At 51.4% G+C, this 12708-nt stretch overlaps 1 long non-coding RNA gene across 1 annotated transcript in view; it reads left to right on the top strand.

Moving 5' to 3' along the window:
• Nucleotides 1-1724: 1724 nt before the first annotated feature.
• LOC147693244 (uncharacterized) overlaps nucleotides 1725-12708 on the top strand; it is a 40912-nt gene continuing 29928 nt past the window's right edge. Inside the window, exon 1 of the long non-coding RNA XR_015299096.1 lies at nucleotides 1725-1949. This is a non-coding gene — a long non-coding RNA (uncharacterized LOC147693244). The remainder of the gene's footprint in view (nucleotides 1950-12708) is intronic.

The following is a 12708-nucleotide window of genomic DNA, read 5'->3' as shown; positions in this document are numbered from 1 at the left end:
CTTCTAGGCACTAGGGAACCTTCCTGGTCTATAAGGCACAAGTGTTTTGCACTCTCAGTCGGTGCATGCTCTGTGTCTTCTAGGCGCTAGGGAACCTTCCAGATAGGTATGCCTGGTGTATGAAGCGCCAGTGCTTTAACTCTCCGTCGGTGCATGGTCTGTGTCTTCTAGGCGCTAGGGAACCTTCCAGATAGGTATGCCTGGTCTATGAAGCGCCAGTGCTTTAACTCTCCGTCGGTGCATGCTCTGTGTCTTCTAGGCACTACGGAACCTTCCAGATAGGTATGCCTGGTCTATGAAGCGCCAGTGCTTTAACTCTCCGTCGGTGCATGGTCTGTGTCTTCTAGGCGCTAGGGAACCTTCCAGATAGGTATGCCTGGTCTATGAAGCGCCAGTGCTTTAACTCTCCGTCGGTGCATGCTCTGTGTCTTCTAGGCGCTAGGGAACCTTCCAGATAGGTATGCCTGGTCTATGAAGCGTCAGTGCTTTAACTCTCCGTCGGTGCATGGTCTGTGTCTTCTAGGCGCTAGGAAACCTTCCAGATAGTTGTGCCTGGTCTATGAAGCTCCAGTTCTTTCACTCTAAGACCGTGCACGCTCTCTGTCTTCTAGGTGCTACGGAACCTTCCAGATAGGTGTGCCTGGTCTGTGAAGCAGCAGTTCTATTACCCTCCGTCGGGACACGCTCTCTGTCTTCTAGGCGCCAGGGAACCTTCCAGATAGGTGTGCCTGGTCTATGAAGAGGCAATTCTTTCACTCTCAGTCGGTGCACCTGTGTCTGTTAGGTGCCATAGAACCTTCCAGATGAGTGTGCCTGAAGACATGTGTTCTCAGAAGCAGAAGTTCTTTCACCCTCCTTCGGTGCCTGTTCTGTGTCTTCTAGGCGCTAGGGAACCTTCCAGATAGGTGTGCCTGGTCTATGAAGAGGCAGTTCTATCACTCTCAGTCGGTGCATGCTCTGTGTCTTCTAGGCGCTAGGGAACCTTCCAGATAGGTGTGCCTGGTCTATGAAGCAGCAGTTCTATCACTCTCCGTTGGTCAACGCTCTGTATCTTCAAGGCGCTAGGGAACCTTCCAGATAGGTGTGCCTGGTCTATGAAGTAGCAGTTCTATCACTCTCAGTCGGTGCATGCTCTGTGTCTTCTAGGCGCTAGGGAACCTTCCAGATAGGTGTGCCTGGTCTATGAAGCAGCAGTTCTATCACTCTCCGTCGGTCAACGCTCTGTGTCTTCTAGGCGCTAGGGAACCTTTCTGATCCCTGAAGCACCAGTTCTTTGCACTCTCAGCCGGTGCCCCTCCGCTGTGTGGCGCTGTTGTGACTTGTGATGTATAAGTGTTGTGGGTTCTGTTGTCAGCCCTGGGTCCCCCTGCCCTCCGGGCGGGTACATTATTGTTACAGGGGGTGTAGCTCTTTTCCCGGCCCACACTGATTACACAGCCTGATTTGCATATTGTGTAGGGCGTGCGTCGGAGCCTGTAGGGGCCGGGAGTGTGCCACAAACAGGCCCCTAGTCACGCTGTCACCTGGGCACTGCCAGGTATATGTTCCCACGGTAAGTGGCAGCGCCTCCTGCTCGGAGGGGCCCCCCAGTCTGAGTCGGGGTGTCTCACCTTGTACTCACTGACGTCACAACCTACTCCCCACATTCTGGGAAAACTGATGCAGGTCTGGACACGGGCGTTGGAGGAAGGAAGCCTCCCTGCTGGGAAGCGCCCGCCTTGTGCAATCACAAGAGGTGTCATCAGCAGAAAAGTGTTACCCTCCCAGGGTCTCTCTTGCAGTGTCACTCTCCCAGGGCCTCTCCTGCAGTGTCACCCGGGTGAGATCAAAGCCCAGGCCGGGAGCCCTCAGCAGAGCCGGCTGCACCAGCACGATGAAGGCCGCAGGCTCCATCCTCCTCCTCACAGGGCTCGCCCTCTGGGCCGGGGCAGGGTCAGCGACGCCAGTGGGTAAGAGGGGTGTCTGTCCGGACAGGGAGCGCCGTGGGACAGTGTGGAGTCGTGTGCTCTCACTGCATGAGGACTGCTAGCATTGATAGTAATATGATTGTAAAAGTGGCTGGAGTGGGGGCAGCGCCAGTAGGTAAGAGGGGGAGTCTGTCCTGACAGAGGCTAGTGTGGGACAGCATAGCGACAAGCACGCTCCGTGGGAGAGGGCACTCTTACTACACCAACGCTGCTAATCTTAATTGGATTGTTTTTTAAAATATATACATATATGTATTGGTATATTATTTCGAAACAAAAAAAGTGTGTTTCACAGGCGCATGCTGAGCATGAAAAAGTACTCTGCCACGCCCCTCCCCCACCCACGCGCCGCTGCCGCGCAGCCTCTGATTGCCGCTGTCAGGGCTGTCACTGATTGAGACTACAAGGCATGCTATAACTGAGCTAGGTGCAGTACGCAGATGAGACCACTGGGAGGCAGTATACCCAAACAAAGCACCCAGCTGCATTACTGCTCTCGATGTTCAATGCATCTTCAACCTGCTCCCCTTCCACCATCACTACATCTACGGAGGCCCCAAAAAATCAGCAAAAACAACCGCCCATGCATGGCAGTCATGAAAGCCCATGCTTAGAAGTGATAACCCCCCACGCTTAGAAGTGATAACCCCCCATGCTTAGAAGTGATACCCCCCATGCTTAGAAGTGATAACCCCCATGCTTAGAAGTGATAACCCCCCCATGCTTAGAAGTGATAACCCCCCATGCTTAGAAGTGATAACCCCCCACGCTTAGAAGTGATACCCCCATGCTTAGAAGTGATACCCCCATGCTTAGAAGTGATAACCCCCCCATGCTTAGAAGTGATAACCCCCCATGCTTAGAAGTGATAACCCCCATGCTTAGAAGTGATAACCCCCATGCTTAGAAGTGATAACCCCCATGCTTAGAAGTGATACCCCCCCATGCTTAGAAGTGATAACCCCCCACGCTTAGAAGTGATACCCCCATGCTTAGAAGTGATACCCCCATGCTTAGAAGTGATAACCCTCCCATGCTTAGAAGTCATAGCCACCCATGCTTAGAAGTCATAACCACCCATGCTTAGAAGTCATAACCACCCATGCTTAGAAGTCTAAACCACCCATGCTTAGAAGTCATAACCGCCCATGCTTAGAAGTCATAACCACCCATGCTTAGAAGTCATAACCGCCCATGCTTAGAAGTCATAACCGCCCATGCTTAGAAGTCAAAACCGCCCATGGTTAGAAGTCATAACCACCCATGCTTAGAAGTGATAACCCCCCATGCTTAGAAGTGATTACCCCCCATGCTTAGAAGTGATAACCCCCCATGCTTAGAAGTGATAACCAACCCATGCTTAGAAGTGATACCCCCATGCTTAGAAGTGATAACCCCCCATGCTTAGAAGTGATAACCCCCCCATGCTTAGAAGTGATAACCCCCCCATGCTTAGAAGTCATAACCACCCATGCTTAGAAGTCATAACCACCCATGCTTAGAAGTCATAACCACCCATGCTTAGAAGTCATAACCACCCATGCTTAGAAGTCATAACCACCCATGCTTAGAAGTCATAACCGCCCATGCTTAGAAGTCATAACCACCCATGCTTAGAAGTCATAACCGCCCATGCTTAGAAGTCAAAACCGCCCATGGTTAGAAGTCATAACCACCCATGCTTAGAAGTCAAAACCGCCCATGCTTAGAAGTCATAACCCCCCATGCTTAGAAGTCATAACCACCCATGCTTAGAAGTCATAACCACCCATGCTTAGAAGTCATAACCGCCCATGCTTAGAAGTCAAAACCGCCCATGCTTAGAAGTCATAACCACCCATGCTTAGAAGTCATAACCGCCCATGCTTGGAAGTGATAACCCCCCATGCTTAGAAGTCATAACCACCCATGCTTGGAAGTGATAACCCCCCATGCTTAGAAGTGATAACTGCCCATGGTTGGAAATCATAACCACCCATGCTTAGAAGTCATAACCACCCATGCTTAGAAGTCATAACCGCCCATGCTTAGAAGACATAACCACCCATGCTTAGAAGTCATAACCACCCATGCTTAAAAGTCATAACTGCCCATGCTTAAAAGTCATAACCACCCATGCTTAGAAGTCATAACCACCCATGCTTAGAAGTCATAACCACCCATGCTTAGAAGTCATAACCACCCATGCTTAGAAGTCATAACCACCCATGCTTAGAAGTCATAACCGCCCATGCTTAGAAGTCAAAACCGCCCATGCTTAGAAGTCATAACCACCCATGCTTAGAAGTCATAACCGCCCATGCTTGGAAGTGATAACCCCCCATGCTTAGAAGTCATAACCACCCATGCTTGGAAGTGATAACCCTCCATGCTTAGAAGTGATAACTGCCCATGGTTGGAAATCATAACCACCCATGCTTAGAAGTCATAACCACCCATGCTTAGAAGTCATAACCGCCCATGCTTAGAAGTCATAACCACCCATGCTTGGAAGTGATAACCCCCAATGCTTAGAAGTCATAACCACCCATGCTTGGAAATCATAACCACCCATGCTTGGAAGTGATAAACCCCATGCTTAGAAGTGATAACCGCCCATTCTTAGAAGTCATAACCGCCCATGCTTAGAAGTCATAACCGCCCATGCTTAGAAGTCATAACCGTCCATGCTTAGAAGTCATAACCACCCATGCTTAGAAGTCATAACCGCTCATGCTTAGAAGTCATAACCGCCCATGCTTAGAAATCATAACCGCCCATGCTTGGAGATCATAAACACCCATGCGTGAAAGTCATAACGACCCATGTGTGGAAGTCATAACTGCCCATGCTTGGAAAACGTAACTACCCATGCTTGTAAGTCAAAACCACCCCTGCTTGGAAGTCGTAACCACTCATGCGTGGAAGTCATAACTGCTGTGCTTGAAAGCATAACGCCCATGCATGGAAGTCATAAACCCCCATGCGTGGAAGTCATAATCGCCAATGGAAGGAAGTCATAACTGCCCATGCGTGGAAGTCCTAACCACCCATGCGTGGAAGTCATAACCGCCCATGCGTGGAAGTCATAACTGCCCATGCGTGGAAGTCCTAACCACCCATGCGTGGAAGTCATAACCGCCCATGCGTTGAAGTCATAACCGCTGATGCATGGAAGTCATAACCCACCATGCGTAGAAGTCATAACCGCCAATGGATTGAAGACATAACCGCCCATGCGTGGAAGTCATAATCGCCCATGGATTGAAGACATAACCACCCATGCGTGGAAGTCATAAGCGCCCATGCGTGAAAGTCATAAGCGCCCATGCATAGAAGTCATAACCACCCTGTTAGAAATGGGGTCACCAATTCTACGCGGGGTAGCATGGTACAGAGCGGGCAGGCCAAACTCCTGAGGACATGTGTGAAGCATCCACGCAGTACCCACAGACGACACACCAGGCACACCACAAAAAGAGACACTACACCGGTTTGGATGGAAAAGAATAACTCATGCATTGTCTCCAACCTGCAACAGAAATCACAGTAATCACAATGGGGCGCCAACGGGCGCCAGGGCAATGTATACCAGGGGGAATATTTACAGGGAAAATGGGAAAAGCAAGAAGAAGGTAGGTAAGTCCATTAGTTTCCAGGGCTGAAATAAAGACAAAGCGTTATCAAATGACGTGGCACAACAGCACTATCAATGTGAGGGAAAGAAACACAGTATGACCTGCATGGGCGTCTCCTGCAAAAAAGAAACAATAGGCACATAACATTAACATCAGGCCTAGACATGTATAATCATCTGAGCATTGGGCCTAATCGCTAGGCAGGGCACCTCAATGTCACCAGTCATTATAAAGGGAGTAGGGCATAGCACCTCAGGCCCACAACATTAGGCAGAACCTTAGCATTGAAAAGACTAGGCACCCAAGTCCGGCATCACCCCATTAACAGTGGCATCACACATGAGGCAGGACCATCTGCAAATAAACTTCATAGCCTGACTTCCACTATCGGCATGGGATCAGGCAAACTCATTACTGCAGGCACAAACCGGGAATCTGAACCACCAGGGGCCCACACCTACGAGTCTCTGTCCTGGGGGTAATGGGCCTCCACACTGGCAATGTCCGCGGGAGCTTCTGGCTCCCCTTGACCCAACGTTGCAGGGGCCCGCTGACAGACGGGGCACCTGGAGAGCAACACTGTTCCTGGGGGTGGGCACCGACTCTGTGCCCCGACACACCCCCAACCACCACACAGCCGAGCCCCACTCACCGGGCTCCTCGGGATCTTCCTCTGGCTCCGGGCTCTCACTGGCTCCAATGCGGTGTAAAGGGGGCAGGCACTGTCAATGTGCCTCAAGGCCCCCCTCCGTTTCCTTCCGAACAGCCTTTGGCTCAGCAGGGCTCTCCTTCCACTCACGGGAGCCCTGCAGGCTCTCCCCGGGCTGCAGGCATCCTCAGGGCTGTCGGGCTAGCGCAGGGGAGGCTCCCGCCTGGCTCCTTGTTCTACACGGGTCTCCCTCGTCGCCACGGGGGCCCCACAAAGCCACCTCCTCTTTCCAGCTTCACCCAGGTTCCCTCCTGGGACCCGGGGCTTCCGACGGCCTCTTCTCGCATCTCGGCCGGGCGGCAATAAGCGCACAGCGTGAAGGGCGCACCTGCAACCGCCAATCCTAGCGCGGCTTGCAGGGGCGTGGCAGCCTCTGCCAATGGCTGCACGGCGGTAAAGGGGGCATGGCGGATGACGTGGCCGGTGCCCCCGTCATGTGACAGCAGCCCTCTCCGGCTTCACGGGCCCAGTGCGGCCCTCCTCGGCACTGCAGCGGACCTCTCCTGGCTCCGGGGGCCGCCACGGGGGCGCAGGCGGCAGCGGGCACTCCTCCGATGAGGCGCCGGTGACTTAGCAGGATTATGCCTCCCGCAGTGGCACTGGGGCTGCGGCGATAATTCCCCGGCGGCGACGAGGGGTAGGCTCCCTCCGTTATGGATCCCGCTACGCAAGGTAGGCACTTGCTTGGGAAGCAGGCAAATGAGGGTTAGGCACCCGCTTTGCTTTAAACTTGCATAAGGGCACCGAAATGTGGGGTAGGCTCCCGCAGTGCTTTCAGGCAGAATAGCCCCCACAGCACACAGCGCTTTGCAAGCAGGGCCCAACATGGCCTTGGGGCATCCGGCGGTAGCAGCCTTCAGTGATTCAGTGCTAGGGAATTACAGCACTCAGCAGACACAGCGCTTCTTCTAGGCACAGCGCTTACAGGCACACAGCGCTTCTTCTAGGCACGCGCTTTAGGATTGTGGCGCTTAGGGGGCAGACAGTCCCAACAGCAAGCCCCAGGGGGGGGCAGGGGTCCAGTCCAAGGCACTCCTTCCTTTCCAGGCGCTTTTAGGTGCAACGCTTGCGTGGCGCAAGGTCCCAGCAGATTCGGGGACCTAGTCTGGCCCTCCTTCTCCAGGGGCTAGGGAACAGAGCAGCAGGCACTACTGGGCCAGGTCAGCAGTTAGCGGGAACTCATCAAAACAGGGCGGTAGGCCTTAACCATCCCCCACTGTAGCTTGGCCCTCCTCCTACACAGCAGCCTGAACTCCTGCAGTGGGGCTTCCACTAGCCCTGGGGAGAGTAGAGAGGTTCTAGATGGGTGCAGGGTTCAGCACACAGGCCCAAGTGGCGGTATCCCCTGGCAGCAGGTCACCTCACGTTCCTGTCCCTGCTCTGTCACAGCATATGGTGGCACAGCCCACTTATTTATATGCCCCTCACCCCCTCCTTCCAGACAGTGCCAGAAGCTTCTGGAATCCTCTGGGGAACTGGATCTAACTGGTTCAGGGGGAGGAATATAGCACCATGGGTGCCAGGCTTTCCCTCCAAATGCTTTGGTGGCTGGGTACCAAACAACTAGACCGCTAACCTACTGCAGTCAGTTGGCACAACACATAGCCATGGCATCCATTTTAAATACAGCATGTTACCAGGGTACATTTACACAATGGGGGGGCTAATAAGTGCACATACCATTGCATTACATTTTCACAATACACAGGAAATCTCATACCGCACATGGCCTATACAACCTTCTTTATCATGGGGGAGACATCCTAAAATAGGGGGGTAAAAAGCGAAAAACTTTGGGAAAATTGGCCAAATCCAAGACACCCATGCATGGAAGTCATAACCGCCCATGCTTGGAAGTCATACCCACTTATGCTTGGAAGTCATACCCGCCCATGCGTGGTAGTTATAACCATCCATGCGTGGAAGTCATGAACGCCCATGCTTGAAAGTCATAACTGCCCATGCGTGGAAGTTATAACCACACACGCGTGGAAGTCGTAACCGCCAATGCTTGGAAGTGATAACCGTCCATGCGTGGAAGTCATATCCGCCCATGCTTGGAAGTCATAACGCCTGTGCTTCTAATTAATAAATGCTCGTTCTTCAAAGTAACACCCCCCATGCTTGGAAGTCATCACTGCGAATGCTTGGAAGTCATAACCGCCTGTGCTTCGAATTCATAAATGCTCATGCATCGAAGTCATAACCACCCATGCTTCGAAGTCATAACCACCCACGCTTGGAAGTCATAACTGCCCATGCGTGGAAGTCATAACCGCCCATGCTTGGAAGTCATAACTGCCTATGCTTCAAATTCATGAATGCTCGTGCTTTGAAGTCATAACCACCCATGCTTCGAAGTCATAACCACCCATGCTTGGAAGTCATAACTGCCCATGCTTGAAAGTCATAATCGCCCATGCTTGGAAGTCATAACCACCCATGCGTAGAAGTCATACCTGTACATGCATGGAAGTCATAACCACCCATGCATGGAAGTCATAAGCGCTCATGCGTCGAAGTCAGAATGGCCCATGTGTGGAAGTCATAACTGCCCATGCATGGAAGTCATAAGCGCCCATAAGAGGAAGTCATAACCACCCATGCTTGAAAGTCATAACCGCCCATACATAGATGTCATAAGCGCCCATACATGGAAGTCAAAACCGCCCATGCTTGGAAGTCATAATGACCCATGCGTGGAAGTCATAACCGCCCATGCGTGGAAGTCATAACTGCCCATGCATGGAAGTCATAACCGCCCATGCGTTGAAGTCAGAATGGCCCATGCGTGGAAGTCATAACCGCCCATGCGTGGAAGTCATAACCGCCCATGCATGGAAGTCATAACCGCCCATGCGTGAAAGTCACAACCTCCTGTGCTTTGAATTCATAAATGCTCATGCTTCGAAGTCATAACTGCCCATGCTTCGAAATCATAACCATCCATGCTTGGAAGTCATAACCGCCCATGTGTGGAAGTCATAACAACCTGTGCTTTGATTTATTAAATGCTCATGCTTCCAAGTCATACCCTCCCATGCTTGGAAGTCATAGCCGCCTGTGCTTCGAATTCATGAATGCTCGTGCTTCGAAGTGATAACCGCACATGCTTCGAAGTCATAACCACCACGCTTGAAAGTCATAACCGCCCATGCTTGGAAGTCATAACTTCCTGTGCTTCGAATTCATAAATGCTTGTGCTTCGAAGTCCTAACCGCCCATGCTTCGAAGTCATAACCGCCCATGCATGGAAGTCATAACCGCCCATTCATGGAAGTCATAACCGCTCATGCGTGGAAGTCATATCGGCCCATGCTTGGAAGTCATAATCGCCCATGCGTGGAAGTCATAACTGCCCATGCGTGGAAGTCATAACCGCCCATGCGTGGAAGTCATAACCGCCCATGCATGGAAGTCATAACCGCCAATGCATGGAAGTCATAAGCACTCATGCGTGGAAGTCAGAACGGCCCATGCGTGGACGTCATCAATGCCCATGCATGGAAGTCATAAGCGCCCATGCGTGGAAGTCATAACTGCCCATGCGTGGAAGTCATAACCGCCCATGCGTGGAAGTCATAACCGCCCATGCATGGAAGTCATAACCGCCCATTCATGGAAGTCATAACCGCTCATGCGTGGAAGTCATATCGGCCCATGCTTGGAAGTCATCATCGCCCATGCGTGGAAGTCATAACTGCCCATGCGTGGAAGTCATAACCGCCCATGCGTGGAAGTCATAACCGCCCATGCATGGAAGTCATAACCGCCAATGCATGGAAGTCATAAGCACTCATGCGTGGAAGTCAGAACGGCCCATGCGTGGACGTCATCAATGCCCATGCATGGAAGTCATAAGCGCCCATATGTGAAAGTCATAACCGCCCATGCATAGAAGTCATAAGAGCCCATACGTGGAAGTCATAACCACCCATGCTTGGAAGTCATAACCGCCCATACATAGATGTCATAAGCGCCCATACATGGAAGTCAAAATCGCCCATGCTTGGAAGTCATAACCGCCCATGCATGGAAGTCATAACCGCCCATGCTTGGAAGTCATAACGACCCATGCGTGGAAGTCATAACCATCCATGCTTGGAAGTCATAACCGCCCATGTGTGGAAGTCATAACAACCTGTGCTTTGATTTCTTAAATGCTCATGCTTCCAAGTCATACCCTCCCATGCTTGGAAGTCATAGCCGCCTGTGCTTCGAATTCATGAATGCTCGTGCTTCGAAGTGATAACCGCACATGCTTCGAAGTCATAACCACCACGCTTGGAAGTCATAACCGCCCATGCTTGGAAGTCATAACCTCCTGTGCTTCGAATTCATAAATGATTGTGCTTCGAAGTCCTAACCGCCCATGCTTCGAAGTCATAACCGCCCATGCATGGAAGTCATAACCGCCCATTCATGGAAGTCATAACCGCTCATGCGTGGAAGTCATATCGGCCCATGCTTGGAAGTCATAATCGCCCATGCGTGGAAGTCATAACTGCCCATGCGTGGAAGTCATAACCGCCTATGCGTGGAAGTCATAACCGCCCATGCATGGAAGTCATAACCGCCAATGCATGGAAGTCATAAGCACTCATGCGTGGAAGTCAGAACGGCCCATGCGTGGACGTCATCAATGCCCATGCATGGAAGTCATAAGCGCCCATGCGTGGAAGTCATAACTGCCCATGCGTGGAAGTCATAACCGCCCATGCGTGGAAGTCATAACCGCCCATGCATGGAAGTCATAACCGCCAATGCATGGAAGTCATAAGCACTCATGCGTGGAAGTCAGAACGGCCCATGCGTGGACGTCATCAATGCCCATGCATGGAAGTCATAAGCGCCCATATGTGAAAGTCATAACCGCCCATGCATAGATGTCATAAGCGCCCATACATGGAAGTCAAAATCGTCCATGCTTGGAAGTCATAACCGCCCATGCATGGAAGTCATAACCGCCCATGCTTGGAAGTCATAACGACCCATGCGTGGAAGTCATAACCGCCCATGCATGGAAGTCATAACCGCCCATGCATGGAAGTCATAACCGCCCATGCGTTGAAGTCAGAATGGCCCATGCGTGGAAGTCATAACCGCCCATGCGTGGAAGTCATAACCGCCCATGCATGGAAGTCATAACCGCCTATGCGTGAAAGTCACAACCTCTTGTGCTTTGAATTCATAAATGCTCATGCTTCGAAGTCATATCTGCCCATGCTTCGAAGTCATAACCATCCATGCTTGGAAGTCATAACCGCCCATGTGTGGAAGTCATAACAACCTGTGCTTTGATTTCTTAAATGCTCATGCTTCCAAGTCATACCCTCCCATGCTTGGAAGTCATAGCCGCCTGTGCTTCGAATTCATGAATGCTCGTGCTTTGAAGTGATAACCGCACATGCTTCGAAGACATAACCACCACGCTTGGAAGTCATAACCGCCCATGCTTGGAAGTCATAACCTCCTGTGCTTCGAATTCATAAATGATTGTGCTTCGAAGTCCTAACCGCCCATGCTTCGAAGTCATAACCGCCCATGCATGGAAGTCATAACCGCCCATTCATGGAAGTCATAACCGCCCATGCATGGAAGTCATAACCGCCCATTCATGGAAGTCATAACCGCTCATGCGTGGAAGTCATATCGGCCCATGCTTGGAAGTCATAATCGCCCATGCGTGGAAGTCATAACTGCCCATGCGTGGAAGTCATAACCGCCCATGCGTGGAAGTCATAACCGCCCATGCATGGAAGTCATAACCGCCAATGCATGGAAGTCATAAGCACTCATGCGTGGAAGTCAGAACGGCCCATGCGTGGACGTCATCAATGCCCATGCATGGAAGTCATAAGCGCCCATATGTGAAAGTCATAACCGCCCATGCATAGAAGTCATAAGAGCCCATACCTGGAAGTCATAATCGCCCATGCTTGGAAGTCATAACCGCCCATGCGTGGATGCCATAATTAGGCGTGAGCGCAAAATCCGTTCCGCTCGCGGATTTCGCAGATTTTCGGTAAATCCGCAATCCGTGAACTCCCGCGAATTTACCGAAAATCCGCGAATCCGCGAGCGGTGGATTTGGGGGGCAAAAGTTCAAGCCTTCAAGCTTGAAGTTGTAACTATTTCAGGATGGAGCCGGCAAGCTGCCAGCGCCATCCTAAAATAGTTACTAAGTTAGCTTCAACAGGAAGCACTAATAGATAAAATAAAGCAGGTGCTTGAGCACACATGGATCCGACCGGCCTGTCACCTGATTTAATCGATCTACTACTGTCTTCCAGAATATATCCAAACCTTTACATCCCCAGATCATATATAGGAAATCAGCAGTTTGCACTAGACATCTAAGAGAAGCTGAGGTGCATCCTGGGTAAATTGCCTTCAGCATAGCTGGGTTTAAGTA

This window comes from Lissotriton vulgaris, chromosome 8 (assembly GCF_964263255.1).
Source record: "Lissotriton vulgaris chromosome 8, aLisVul1.2, whole genome shotgun sequence".
Classification (NCBI taxonomy): Eukaryota; Metazoa; Chordata; class Amphibia; order Caudata; family Salamandridae; genus Lissotriton; species Lissotriton vulgaris.
Note: the sequence above shows the minus strand (reverse complement) of the source record. Positions and strands in the feature narration are given on the sequence as shown.